The sequence below is a fragment of the Bufo bufo genome, chromosome 3, assembly GCF_905171765.1.
Source record: "Bufo bufo chromosome 3, aBufBuf1.1, whole genome shotgun sequence".
Classification (NCBI taxonomy): Eukaryota; Metazoa; Chordata; class Amphibia; order Anura; family Bufonidae; genus Bufo; species Bufo bufo.
This window is the reverse complement of record NC_053391.1, coordinates 525,114,844-525,127,623: the sequence shown is the minus strand read 5'-3', so window position 1 is coordinate 525,127,623 and position 12,780 is coordinate 525,114,844.

Here is a 12,780-nt window from a genome sequence, read left to right as displayed (position 1 = left end):
TCCCACGCCACTCTCCTCATCACTACTTTCCCGCCTACTGGAGGAAGCGGCAGATGTCTCCTCCAGATGTTAGCTGGGCAGTAGCTGCTGGCTGTCCTCTAGTAGTTCATCCTCGCTGAAAAGTGGAGCCGAGCCTACGACATATAATACTTATAGACACTCTTGGCTGGGGTGTCTGATGTCACTTGGGACAAAGTGGATGACCGAATCAACTATTCAAGAACCGCTGGGTTGCTTGTCAAGACACGACCGCTAGATGACATGGGGAGCTCAGGCCTCTCGCTGCGACTCCTGCTGCCATGCCCTCTTACTCTACTGCGATCTGTGCCTGCGCCATTAACATTTATGCCTCTGTAACTACCCTGTGCAGGGCCTGGCACTTCTCTGTCTGACATACTGTTAGATCAAATAAATAAATAAATAGGAAATTAAAACACCCCAAAAAACTCTGTAATTTTCTCACTTCAGCACACCACAGCTAATAAGCCCCTTTTTTTTTACCACTAATACACGCCAAAAAGGGCTGTCATTTTCTCACTTCACCACACAATGGCAAATAATTTTTATTGGCATTAATACACTCCAAAAAGGACTTTAAAACATATAACTGCACTGCTCTATGGCAAATAGGCCCTTATTTTTTCCACTTATACACGCCACATAAGGCTTTAGAACTGATAACTGCACCGCTGAACGGCAAATATATTTTTTCTTTTTCACTAATACACGCCACAAAAGGCTTTATAACATATAACTGCACTGCTGACCGGCAAATATATTTTTATTTTGCCATTAATGGCTTTAGAACAGATAACTGCACTGCTGAACGGTAAATATATATTTTTCTTTTTCCGCTAATACACGCCACAAAAGGCTTTAAAAAATATAGCTGCACCGCTGACCGGCAAATATATATTTTCTTTTTCCACTAATACACACCACAAAAGGCTTTAGAACATATAACTGCACCACTGAACAGCAAATATATTTTACTTTTGCCACTAATACACGACAAAAAGGGCTGTAATTTTAGCACTTTACCACACAACAGCTAATAAGCCCTTTTTCCCCCCACTAATACAAGTCTAAAAATGCTTTAGAACATATAACTGCACCGCACAAGGGCAAATAAGACATAAATATTTTCTCGTAATAAACCCTGTTAATGCCTGTTTCAAACAGCATTTGCACCCTAATAAGCACGGTTTGATGGAATTACAGAGCTGTATAAAGGCAATTTGGATCCCCAGTCAGTGCAGCAAGGTGTAATAGGATTGTTCCTATTACCCAGGCTGTAACCTCCCCTATTGAACCCTGTTCAACATAATTGCTGTAGAATGATTCCTCCCCATCCTTTCCCTACACCTTGAATAATCTTGCCCTGCAGATGTAAATAGTTTTTTTAGCACAATTAAGTTTTTTCTAACACTGTCACTAGCGCCTGCTGACGTCCCTCCCTGCACTTAATATTATGGTAAATGGCATTATCTAAGATGGCTGACGTTATCTATAGGGCTGTGACATCACAGGGCTGTATGGCTGCTGATTGGCTGCATGCATGGCATTATGGGTGATCCCGCCTTCCCAAAGTTCCTTTCTCCATGTCCTCACACGTGCAGCAGCCATTTTAAGAAAAAATTTGATTTGTTAGCACGAAGAGTGAGGAAATTCAGCTTTGGTGCGAATCAAATTTTTCCTGAAATTCGGAACGAATTCCACTTCGTCAGCTTTGATTCATTCATCTCTAGTAATAATTAGAGATGAGCAAAGTTTAGAAAAATTTGATTCGGCAACTTCTTTGAAGGTCACTAGGAGATTTGACTCGTTCCAAATGAATTTGTCACAAATTGCTACAAATCAGGTATAGAAATTGCCTTGCGGTTGTATCCCGGCGAACTTTGCTCGTTCGCGGTTTGCCGAACAGGCGAACATATGCTGATGTACACCGGCACCATATTCTTTGCATTGTGTAGAACTTTGACCCATGACTAGGGTTGGGCGAACCCGAATTGTAAAGTACGGGTTCGTACCGAACTTTAGGATTTTTGGACCCCGGACCCGAACCCAAACATTTCCGAAAAAGTTTGGGTTTGGGTTCGGTGCTTGGCGCTTTCTTGGTGCTTTTTGAAAGACTGCACAGCAGCCAATCAACAAGCGTCATACTACTTGCCCCAAGAGGCCATCACAGCCATGCCTACTAATGGCATGGCTGTGATTGGCCAGAGCAGCATGTGACCCAGCCTCTATATAAGCTTGAGTCACATAGCGCTGCATGTCACTCTGCTGTTAAAAGTGTAGGGAGAGGATGCTGCTGGACTTGTGATTTCAGGGAGAGCATAGGAGAGAATCTAACTCAGCGATCTACAGACAAATAGTTGTGTGGGTGCAGGGCACTATCGTTTTACCCTGCCCTGAGCTCATTGACCAAAAAATACTAACTTTTAGAATTCTGTTAGTTAGGTGGGCGGCGGCCATTTTATGCATGTTTAGTACACCAGCACTGCATCTGAGCTTTTGAGACATTTCAAATCACCAATTTTTGGGGGCAAACTACAACATCTGGATTAGTCAGTGTGCAATTTAAGGTAGAAATACACCCATCATTTTCTGGGGTTTTAAAAACACACAATTTTCTTTTCCCAAAAAACAGTATTTTTCAGTTCTGCAAGTGTTAAATTCAAGTTTAATATATACAGCTTTCATATTCTGTTAGCAAAAAAAGACTTTTTTGGCAATCTGCAACATCTGTATTAGTCAGTGTGCAATTTAACCACCTCCGGACCGCCTAACGCAGATTCGCGTTCCGGAGGTGGCAGCGCTGCGCACAGTCACGCATATACGCGTCATCTCGCGAGACGCGAGATTTCGCTCCAAGCCGGCCCGCGCATGCGCATCGCGGGCCGGCAAAAGTTAAAGAACAAGTTAGTCACCAGCCTGCCAGCAACGATCATTGGCTGGCAGGCTGGCGATTTTTAAAAAATCCAATCACAAGCCATATAACAGATCATATTAGTAAATATGATCTGTTATATGGCTTGTCTGCTCCTGTGCTGGTCCTTTTCGTCGGTTGGATCCAGCACAGGAGCAGACTTCACAGTGAGTAGCACCAACACTACACCTTAGCCCCAGATCACCCTCCTGCACCCCAATTAACCCTTTGATCACCCCTTTGATCGCCCCTGTCAATCACCAGTGAAAGGAAAAAAAGTGATCAGTGTAAACTGTCACTTTTTTTTTTTCACTAGTATTGGCTGTTAGGTTTTAGGGATAGTTTAGGCCCCTTGGTTAGGTAGTTAGCGTCAGTTAGCGCCCACCCCACCGCACCGCAGTCACTTTTATTCGCTGAATAGCGTATCGCTAATCAGCATTTGTACTTTTATAGTATCTGTAAGTGATCAAAACTGATCACGGTCAGATCTATAATAGTATTAGTGTCACTTTAGTTCGCCCTCCACCCAAAACGCAGTGTTTGCCCGATCAGGCCTGATCGGTCGCCCACACGTGCGTTCACCCACGCCCGCCCCACCGCAGTGACAAAAAATATATATTTTTTGATCACTGCACATTCATTTTACACGCACTGCGGCGATAAAAAAATCAGTTTTGATATTTTTTATCAACCGCAGCGGCCTCCGGTACTTCGCTAGCCTCCCCTTTGTAAGACAGGTTTGCTTTTTTTCTTGGGTAGTCTCAGGGAATACCCCTAAATTTAGTAGTCCAAAATGTCAAACAGGGGGTATTCTTCTGAAGAGGCCTACAGGATTCTGACCCAGTCGGATGAGGAGTGGGAACCCTCATCTGATGAATCTAGCGGGTCAGAATATGAACCTGTGGAAAGCAGTGGCTCTCTGACCCAAAGTTCGGACGAGGAGGTGGAGGTCCCTGGCAGCACCAGGCGTACCCGGCCCCATGTCGCTAGACCACAGGTTATGCAGGATCCGCTTCAAGAGCAGCAGAGTGGGGCTGTCGCTGCCGGATCACGTGGTGAGGCATACACCAGCAGCGCAGCCCTCCCTGGACCTAGTACCAGCACTGCCGTACAACATGGTGACGTGGCGAGCACCAGAAGGGCAGTTGAAGCTGGTACGGTGGCACGTGCACTAGTTACCCCGTCGCAGCCACCGCAAAGACAGGCCCGTAGAGCCCCTAGAATCCCTGAGGTGCTGGCAAACCCTGATTGGCAGTCACCAACTTCAGCCGCACCTGTAGTTCCCCCTTTCACCGCCCAGTCTGGAGTTCGGGTTGAGACGGCTCAAATCGGTTCGGCCCTGGGATTTTTTGAGCTGTTCTTGACTGCGGAGCTCTTGGACTTAGTCGTGGCAGAGACCAACCAGTATGCCACACAATTTATATCCGCCAACCCGGGAAGCTTTTATGCCCAGCCTTTCCGGTGGAAACCAGTCCAAGTTTCCGAAATTAAAATTTTTTTGGGCCTTCTCCTCAACATGGGCCTGACAAAAAAGCATGAATTGCGGTCATATTGGTCAACGCACCCGATTCATCACATGCCCATGTTCTCTGCTGCTATGTCCAGGGCACGATTTGAGGCCATCCTCCGTTTCCTGCATTTTAGCGACAACACCACCTCCCGTCCCAGAGGCCACCCAGCTTTTGACCGGCTCCACAAAATTCGGCCCCTCATAGACCATTTCAACCAGAAATTTGCAGATTTGTATACCCCCGAGCAAAACATCTGCGTAGACGAGTCCCTAATACATTTTACCGGGCGCCTTGGCTTCAAACAGTACATCCCAAGCAAGCGTGCCCGGTATGGGGTCAAATTGTATAAGCTCTGTGAAAGGGCCACAGGCTATACCCACAAATTTCGTGTCTATGAGGGAAAAGATCAGACCCTGGAGCCGGTCGGTTGCCCTGACTACCTGGGGAGCAGTGGGAAGACAGTCTGGGACTTGGTGTCACCCTTATTCGGCAAGGGGTACCATCTTTATGTGGACAATTTTTACACAAGTGTGGCCCTCTTTAGGCATTTGTTTCTAGAACGGATTTGCGCCTGTGGCACCGCGCGAACTAGTCGCGTGGGCTTCCCCCAACGGCTTGTAACCACCCGTCTTGCAAGGGGGCAGAGGGCTGCCTTGTGTAACGAAGAACTGCTCGCGGTGAAATGGAGAGACAAGCGTGACGTTTACATGCTCTCCTCCATTCACGCAGACACGACAATCCAAATTGAGCGAGCAACCCGTGTCATTGAAAAGCCCCTCTGTGTCCACGACTATAATGCGCTCATGGGAGGGGTGGACTTCAATGACCAGATGTTGTCTCCGTATTTAGTTTCCCGCAGAACCAGACGCTGGTATAAGAAGGTGTCTGTATATTTAATTCAATTGGCGCTGTACAATAGTTTTGTTCTCTACAGTAAGGCTGGGAGAACACGATCTTTCCTCAAATTCCAGGAAGAGATCATCGAGAACCTCCTTTACCCAGGAGGTTCCGTGGCCCCATCCCCCAGTGTAGTTAGCCGTCTACACGAGCGACATTTCCCCAGTGTCGTTCCTGGTACCTCAACCCAACCGTCACCCCGAAAAAGATGTCGTGTCTGTAGCAGGAGTGGAATAAGGCGTGACACCCGCTATTTCTGTCCTGACTGTGCTGACCACCCTGCCCTATGCTATGGAGAGTGTTTCCGGAAGTACCACACACAGGTACACCTAGCATAGGGATTGCATCTCACAGGACAGGCACACAGGGCTATTAGGGCCCTTTTACTCTCAGCTGCTGCAAACCTCTCCTTTCACCTGGGATAAAGTGCATAACGTACTTCGCCACATCTTTGGGCGATTTGCGCTTTGCACATTGTCCCATGGGGAAGGAGAGGTTTGTTCTATAAAGGTAAAAAAAACTAAACAAAAAAAAAATTACCGGTAAGTAAAAAAGTTAAAAAAGTTTAAAAAAGTTAATATGTTCTGTTCTAAAGTTAATAAAGTTATTGCTTTGCGGCCTGGTTTTTTCTTTTTTGTTTTGTTTTTTTTACCTTCCAGGTGGACCAACCGATCGACCAGCTGCAGCACTGATGTGCATTCGGACAGAAGCATTGTGCTGCTGTCAGATTACACGCAAGTCGGTGTATGCGGCGCTGCAAGACGAGATTTCTCCTCTGCAGTAAAAGATATGTTTGCCGAGGCATATGAGCTGAGGAGGTGGCGGTGTTCATATACTTTGGCAAACACTTTGTATATATAAAAAAAAAAATCCCGGCAATGATTTATTCATCCACATCGATTGATGTGAATGGAGAAATCTGGTTTGCCAGGGCATACGAGCTGAAGTGGGTATGGATGTTGGGCGGAGCTCCTATGTCCTGGCAGACGCCTTTCCCCTCCTTTTTCTTTTTTTGGCAGAGATTTTTTCATCCACATTGATCGATGCGAATGAAGAAATCTGTGCCGTTCATTTTTTTCTTTCAGCCCAGAGGCTGAACGGAAAAAAAAAATCTCATTACCCGTATGCTCAATATAAGGAGAATAGCAGAAACTCCTAATGCTGGGCATACATGTAATGATTGCGGAGACCCTCAAATGCCAGGGCAGTACAAACACCCCACAAATAACACCATTTTGGAAAGAAGACACCCCAAGGTATTTGCTGAGGGGCATATTGAGTCCATGAAAGATTGAAATTTTTGTCCCAAGTTAGCGGAAAGGGAGACTTTGTGAGAACAAAATCCAAAAAATCAATTTCCGCTAACTTGTGCCAAAATTTTTTTTTTTCAATGAACTCGCCATGCCCCTCATTGAATACCTTGGGGTGTCTTCTTTCCAAAATGGGGTCACATGTGGGGTATTTATACTGCCCTGGCATTTTAGGGGCCCCAAAGCGTGAGAAGAAGTCTGGTATCCAAATGTCTAAAAATGCCCTCCTAAAAGGAATTTGGGCACCTTTGCCCACCTAGGCTGCAAAAAAGTGTCACACATGTGGTATCTCCGTATTCAGCAGAAGTTGGGGAATATGTTTTGGGGTGTCATTTTACATATACCCATGCTGGGTGAGATAAATATCTTGGTCAAATGCCAACTTTGTATAAAAAAATGGGAAAAGTTGTCTTTTGCCAAGATATTTCTCTCACCCAGCATGGGTATATGTAAAATGACACCCCAAAACACATTCCTTACCTTCTTCTGAGTACGGAGATACCAGATGTGTGACACTTTTTTGCAGCCTAGCTGGGCAAAGGGGCCCACATTCCAAAGAGCACCTTTCAGATTTCACAGGTCATTTACCTATTTACCAGACATTAGGGCCCCTGGAAAATGCCAGGGCAGTATAACTGCCCCACAAGTGACCCCATTTTGGAAAGAAGACACCCCAAGGTATTCCGTGAGGGGCATGGCAAGTTCCTAGAATTTTTTATTTTTTGTCACAAGTTAGTGGAAAATGATGATTTTTTTTTTTTTTTTTTTTTTTCATACAAAGTCTCCTATTCCACTAACTTGTGACAAAAAAAAAAAATTTCCATGAACTCACTATGCCCATCAGCGAATACCTTGGGGTCTCTTCTTTCCAAAATGGGGTCACTTGTGGGGTAGTTATACTGCCCTGGCATTCTAGGGGCCCAAATGTGTGGTAAGGAGTTTGAAATCAAATTCAGTAAAAAATGACCTGTGAAATCCAAAAGGTGCTCTTTGGAATATGGGCCCCTTTGCCCACCTAGGCTGCAAAAAAGTGTCACACATCTGGTATCTCCGTACTCAGGAGAAGGTGGGGAATGTGTTTTGGGGTGTCATTTTATATATACCCATGCTGGGTGAGAGAAATATCTTGGCAAAAGACAACTTTTCCCATTTTTTTATACAAAGTTGTCATTTGACCAAGATATTTATCTCACCCAGCATGGGTATATGTAAAAAGACACCCCAAAACACATTCCTCAACTTCTCCTGAGTACGGGGATACCAGATGTGTGACACTTTTTTGCAGCCTAGGTGGGCAAAGGGGCCCATATTCCAAAGAGCACCTTTCGGATTTCACTCGTCATTTTTTACTGAATTTGATTTCAAACTCTTTACCACACATTTGGGCCCCTAGAATGCCAGGGCAGTATAACTACCCCACAAGTGACCCCATTTTGGAAAGAAGAGACCCCAAGGTATTCGCTGATGGGCATAGTGAGTTCATGGAAGTTTTTATTTTTTGTCACAAGTTAGTGGAATATGAGACTTTGTATGAAAAAAAAAAAAAAAAAAAAATCATCATTTTCCACTAACTTGTGACAAAAAATAAAAAATTCTAGGAACTCGCCATGCCCCTCACGGAATAGCTTGGGGTGTCTTCTTTCCAAAATGGGGTCACTTGTGGGGTAGTTATACTGCCCTGGCATTCTAGGGGCCCAAATGTGTGGTAAGGAGTTAGAAATCAAATTCTGTAAAAAATGATGAGTGAAATCCGAAAGGTGCTCTTTGGAATATGGGCCCCTTTGCCCACCTAGGCTGCAAAAAAGTGTCACACATCTGGTATCTCCGTACTCAGGAGAAGGTGGGGAATGTGTTTTGGGGTGTCATTTTATATATACCCATGCTGGGTGAGAGAAATATCTTGGCAAAAGACAACTTTTCCCATTTTTTTATACAAAGTTGTCATTTGACCAAGATATTTATCTCACCCAGCATGGGTATATGTAAAAAGACACCCCAAAACACATTCCTCAACTTCTCCTGAGTACGGGGATACCAGATGTGTGACACTTTTTTGCAGCCTAGGTGGGCAAAGGGGCCCATATTCCAAAGAGCACCTTTCGGATTTCACTCGTCATTTTTTACTGAATTTGATTTCAAACTCTTTACCACACATTTGGGCCCCTAGAATGCCAGGGCAGTATAACTACCCCACAAGTGACCCCATTTTGGAAAGAAGAGACCCCAAGGTATTCGCTGATGGGCATAGTGAGTTCATAGAACTTTTTATTTTTTGTCACAAGTTAGTGGAATATGAGACTTTGTAAGAAAAAAAAAAAAAAAAAAAAAATCATCATTTTCCGCTAACTTGTGACAAAAAATAAAAAGTTCTATGAACTCACTATGCCCATCAGCGAATACCTTAGGGTGTGTACTTTCAGAAATGGGGTCATTTGTGGGGTGTTTGTACTGTCTGGGCATTGTAGAACCTCAGGAAACATGACAGGTGCTCAGAAAGTCAGAGCTGCTTCAAAAAGCGGAAATTCACATTTTTGTACCATAGTTTGTAAACGCTATAACTTTTACCCAAACCATTTTTTTTTTACCCAAACATTTTTTTTTTATCAAAGACATGTAGAACTATAAATTTAGAGCAAAATTTCTATATGGATGTCGTTTTTTCGATTAATAACAAAAAAAGTAAAAATGTCAGCAGCAATGAAATACCACCAAATGAAAGCTCTATTAGTGAGAAGAAAAGGAGGTAAAATTCATTTGGGTGGTAAGTTGCATGACCGAGCAATAAACGGTGAAAGTAGTGTAGGTCAGAAGTGTAAAAAGTGGCCTGGTCTTTCAGGGTGTTTAAGCACTGGGGGCTGAGGTGGTTAAGGTAGAATTACACTCATAATTTTCTGGGGTTTGAAAAAAACACTCTTGACAAAAAACACTATTTTCAGGCCTTGCAGCATCAGCACGTGTGAAATTACAGGCTTATATACTGCTGTCAAATTCAGTTTTTAAACAAATACTCATTTGGGCACAAAAAATTTAGTTGGCAGCCTTTGATGCAGATGTCATTGTGAGATACACCCTTAATACATTTGGGTTACATTCAGAGATTTTAAATACAGCCATTTGGTGCACCAATATTGAATTTAGGCCTACACTGGTTCAGGCCCTGTGAGATACCCCCTCTACATACAGGGGTTTGAATTAGACATTTGAAATACAGCCATTTGAAATACAGCCTTTTTGTGCAAAGATATATTTACTTCAGGCCTACACTGGTTCAGGCCCTGTGAGATACCACCTCTACATACAGGGGTTTGAATTAGGCATTTGAAATACAAATATAACAAAATAATGGCAAAGACAGGTGCACTCTGTGGTCTTACTAAACCCTCAAACTGATTTTAAAATTGAGAGATTAGCCAACATGTCCTATGGTGTAGGAAATGTCTGAGCCCGAGCACCGCGCCAAGGTTTCTCAAATAGATCGGGAGCTAACACTCACCTACCTGGGCCATGTGGGCAAAACCAGGAGCCAGTGGGCAAATTACAGGAGCATGACTCACAAACAACTCACCAGTTACCTCCAGTTACCTCCAGCATGTAACCATTTCCACTCAAGACTGGCTGATATGGCTCAGGCCTCACAGGTGCACCTAAATGTAGCCTGTAGATGGAAAGCAGTCACATTTAAATTGGAGTTTATACACCTCCAGGCATCTCTATATATACACAAACTGAAAATAATGGTGTGTATTAAACAAGCAGGAAGTGCTCAATATGTGCATATATATACAGGGGAGCAAATCCTGCACTTGTGGCATGTTGCTAATGACGATCCCCAGCAAAAATGCATACAGTGGAGGATGCCCGCAGCGAACCACAAGTACCACAATAGACATCCTACACAAGATAGCAATTATGTGGATGTGATAATCAATATAACAATATAACAAAATAATAGCAAAGACAGGTGAAATACAGCCATTTGAAATACAGCCATTTTGTGCAAAGATATATTTCCTTCAGGCCTACAGAGGTTCAGGCCCTTTGAGATACTCCCTCTACATACAGGGGTTTGAATTAGGCATTTGAAATACAGCCATTTGAAATACAGCCATTTGAAATACAGCCATTTTGTGCAATGAAATCTTTAATTGAGGTCTAGTCTGTTGTTCTTTTCTACTATTAATTAAACACCCACTTAGGGCAAGATCGTAGATTAAAAAAAATATGAGGAGAGCTTCAAATAAGGGACGTGGCCCAGGTCGTGGTGCTGCTGGTGGAGCTCCTGTTGCAGGGAGAGGACGTGGTCGATCTGTGCCAGCTACACGCACAAGTGAAACCCCTTCCTCAGGTGCGAGTTGGCGACAAAAACTGCAGCGGTATTTGGTCGGGCCTAATGCTGCTCTACGAATGGTGAGGCCTGAACAAGTACAGGCGATAGTAGATTGGGTTGCTGACAGTGGATCCAGTTCCTTCACATTGTCTCCCACCCAGTCTCCTGCTGAAAGAGCACAGTTGGCACCTGCAGCCGATGTCCATCAGTCTTTCACCTCACCCCCTTGCAAATCAGCCAAGCAGTCTGAGCCCCAAGTCATGCAGCAGTTTCTTCTGCTTTTTGATGACTCTGTTAGCAGGGTTTCCCAGGGCCATCCACCTAGCCCTGCCCCAGAAGTGGAAGAGATTGAGTGGACCGATGCCCATCCACTTATTTTTCAAGATGAGTACATGGGAGGACCATCGCAGCACGTCTCGGATGATGACGAAACACAGGTGCCAACTGCTAGGGCATTCGAAAGTGTGCAGACCGACAAGGAAGTCAGGGGTGAAGACTGGGTGGAAGATGATGTGGAGGACGATGAGGTCCTCGACCCCACATGGAATCAAGGTCATGCGAGTGACCGATGTAGTTCGGAGGAAGAGGCGGTGGTCGCACAGAGCCACCAGCACAGCAGAAGAGGGAGCTGGGCGCAAAAGCGGAGCGGCCGTCCTCTAGACAGTACGCCTCCTACTGCCCACCGCAGCAAGGGACCAAGGACACCAAAGCCAACTCCAAGGAGTTCCCTGGCGTGGCAGTTCTTCAGACAATGTGCTGACGACAAGACACGAGTGGTTTGCACGCTGTGCAATCAGAGCCTGAAGCGAGGCATAAACGTTCTCAACCTAAGCACAATCTGCATGACCAGGCATTTAAGTGCAAAGCACGAGCTGCAGTGGAGTAAACACCTCAAAAACCAAGAAAGGTCTCTGCCTCCTCCTGATTCCTCTTCTGCTGCAGTCGCGGCTTCTCTTCATCCATCTCTGGAGTGACCGTGCCACCTGGCACCCCACAAACAGAGGATCTGCCAGCAACACCAAAACCTCGGTCACCAAGCATCTCCACAATGTCACACGGAAGCGTTCAGCTCTCCATATCCCAAACGCTGGAGAGGAAGAGGAAGTACCCCCTGCCCACCCACGATCCCTAGCCCTAAATGCCAGCATTTCTAAATTACTTGCCTTTGAAATGCTGTCATTCCGCCGTGGAGACGGATAGTTTTAAATGCCTTATGGCGGTGGCTGTCCCACAGTACGTCGTGCCCAGCCGCCACTACTTTTCAAGGCGAGCCATCCCTTCCCTTCACAACCAAGTAGGCGACAAAATCAGGTGTGCACTGCGCAACGCCATCTGTGGCAAGGTGCACCTGACTACGGATACGTGGACCAGTAAGCACGGTCAGGGCCGTTATATCTCCATAACAGCACACTGGGTAAATGCAGTGGCGGCTGGGCATGAGGCGGATAGCAGTTTGACGCATGTCCTTCCACCACCGAGGATTGCAAGGTGCTTCAGTTTGCCTACTGTTGCTTCCACTTCCTACTCTGCTTCCTCATCCTCTACCAGCTCCTCATCCGGTCAGCGTAACACCTTCACTGCCAACTTCAGCACAGCCAGGGGTAAACGACAGCAGGCAGTTTTAAAACTTATCTGTTTGGGGGACAAACCCCACACTGCGCAGGAGCTATAGACGGGCCTTGAACAACAGACCGATGAGTGGTTTGTGCCAGTCAGCCTCAAGCCCGGCCTGGTGGTGTGCGATAATGGGCGAAATCTCGTAGCAGCTCTGGGACTAGCCGGTTTGACGCACATCCCTTGCCTGGT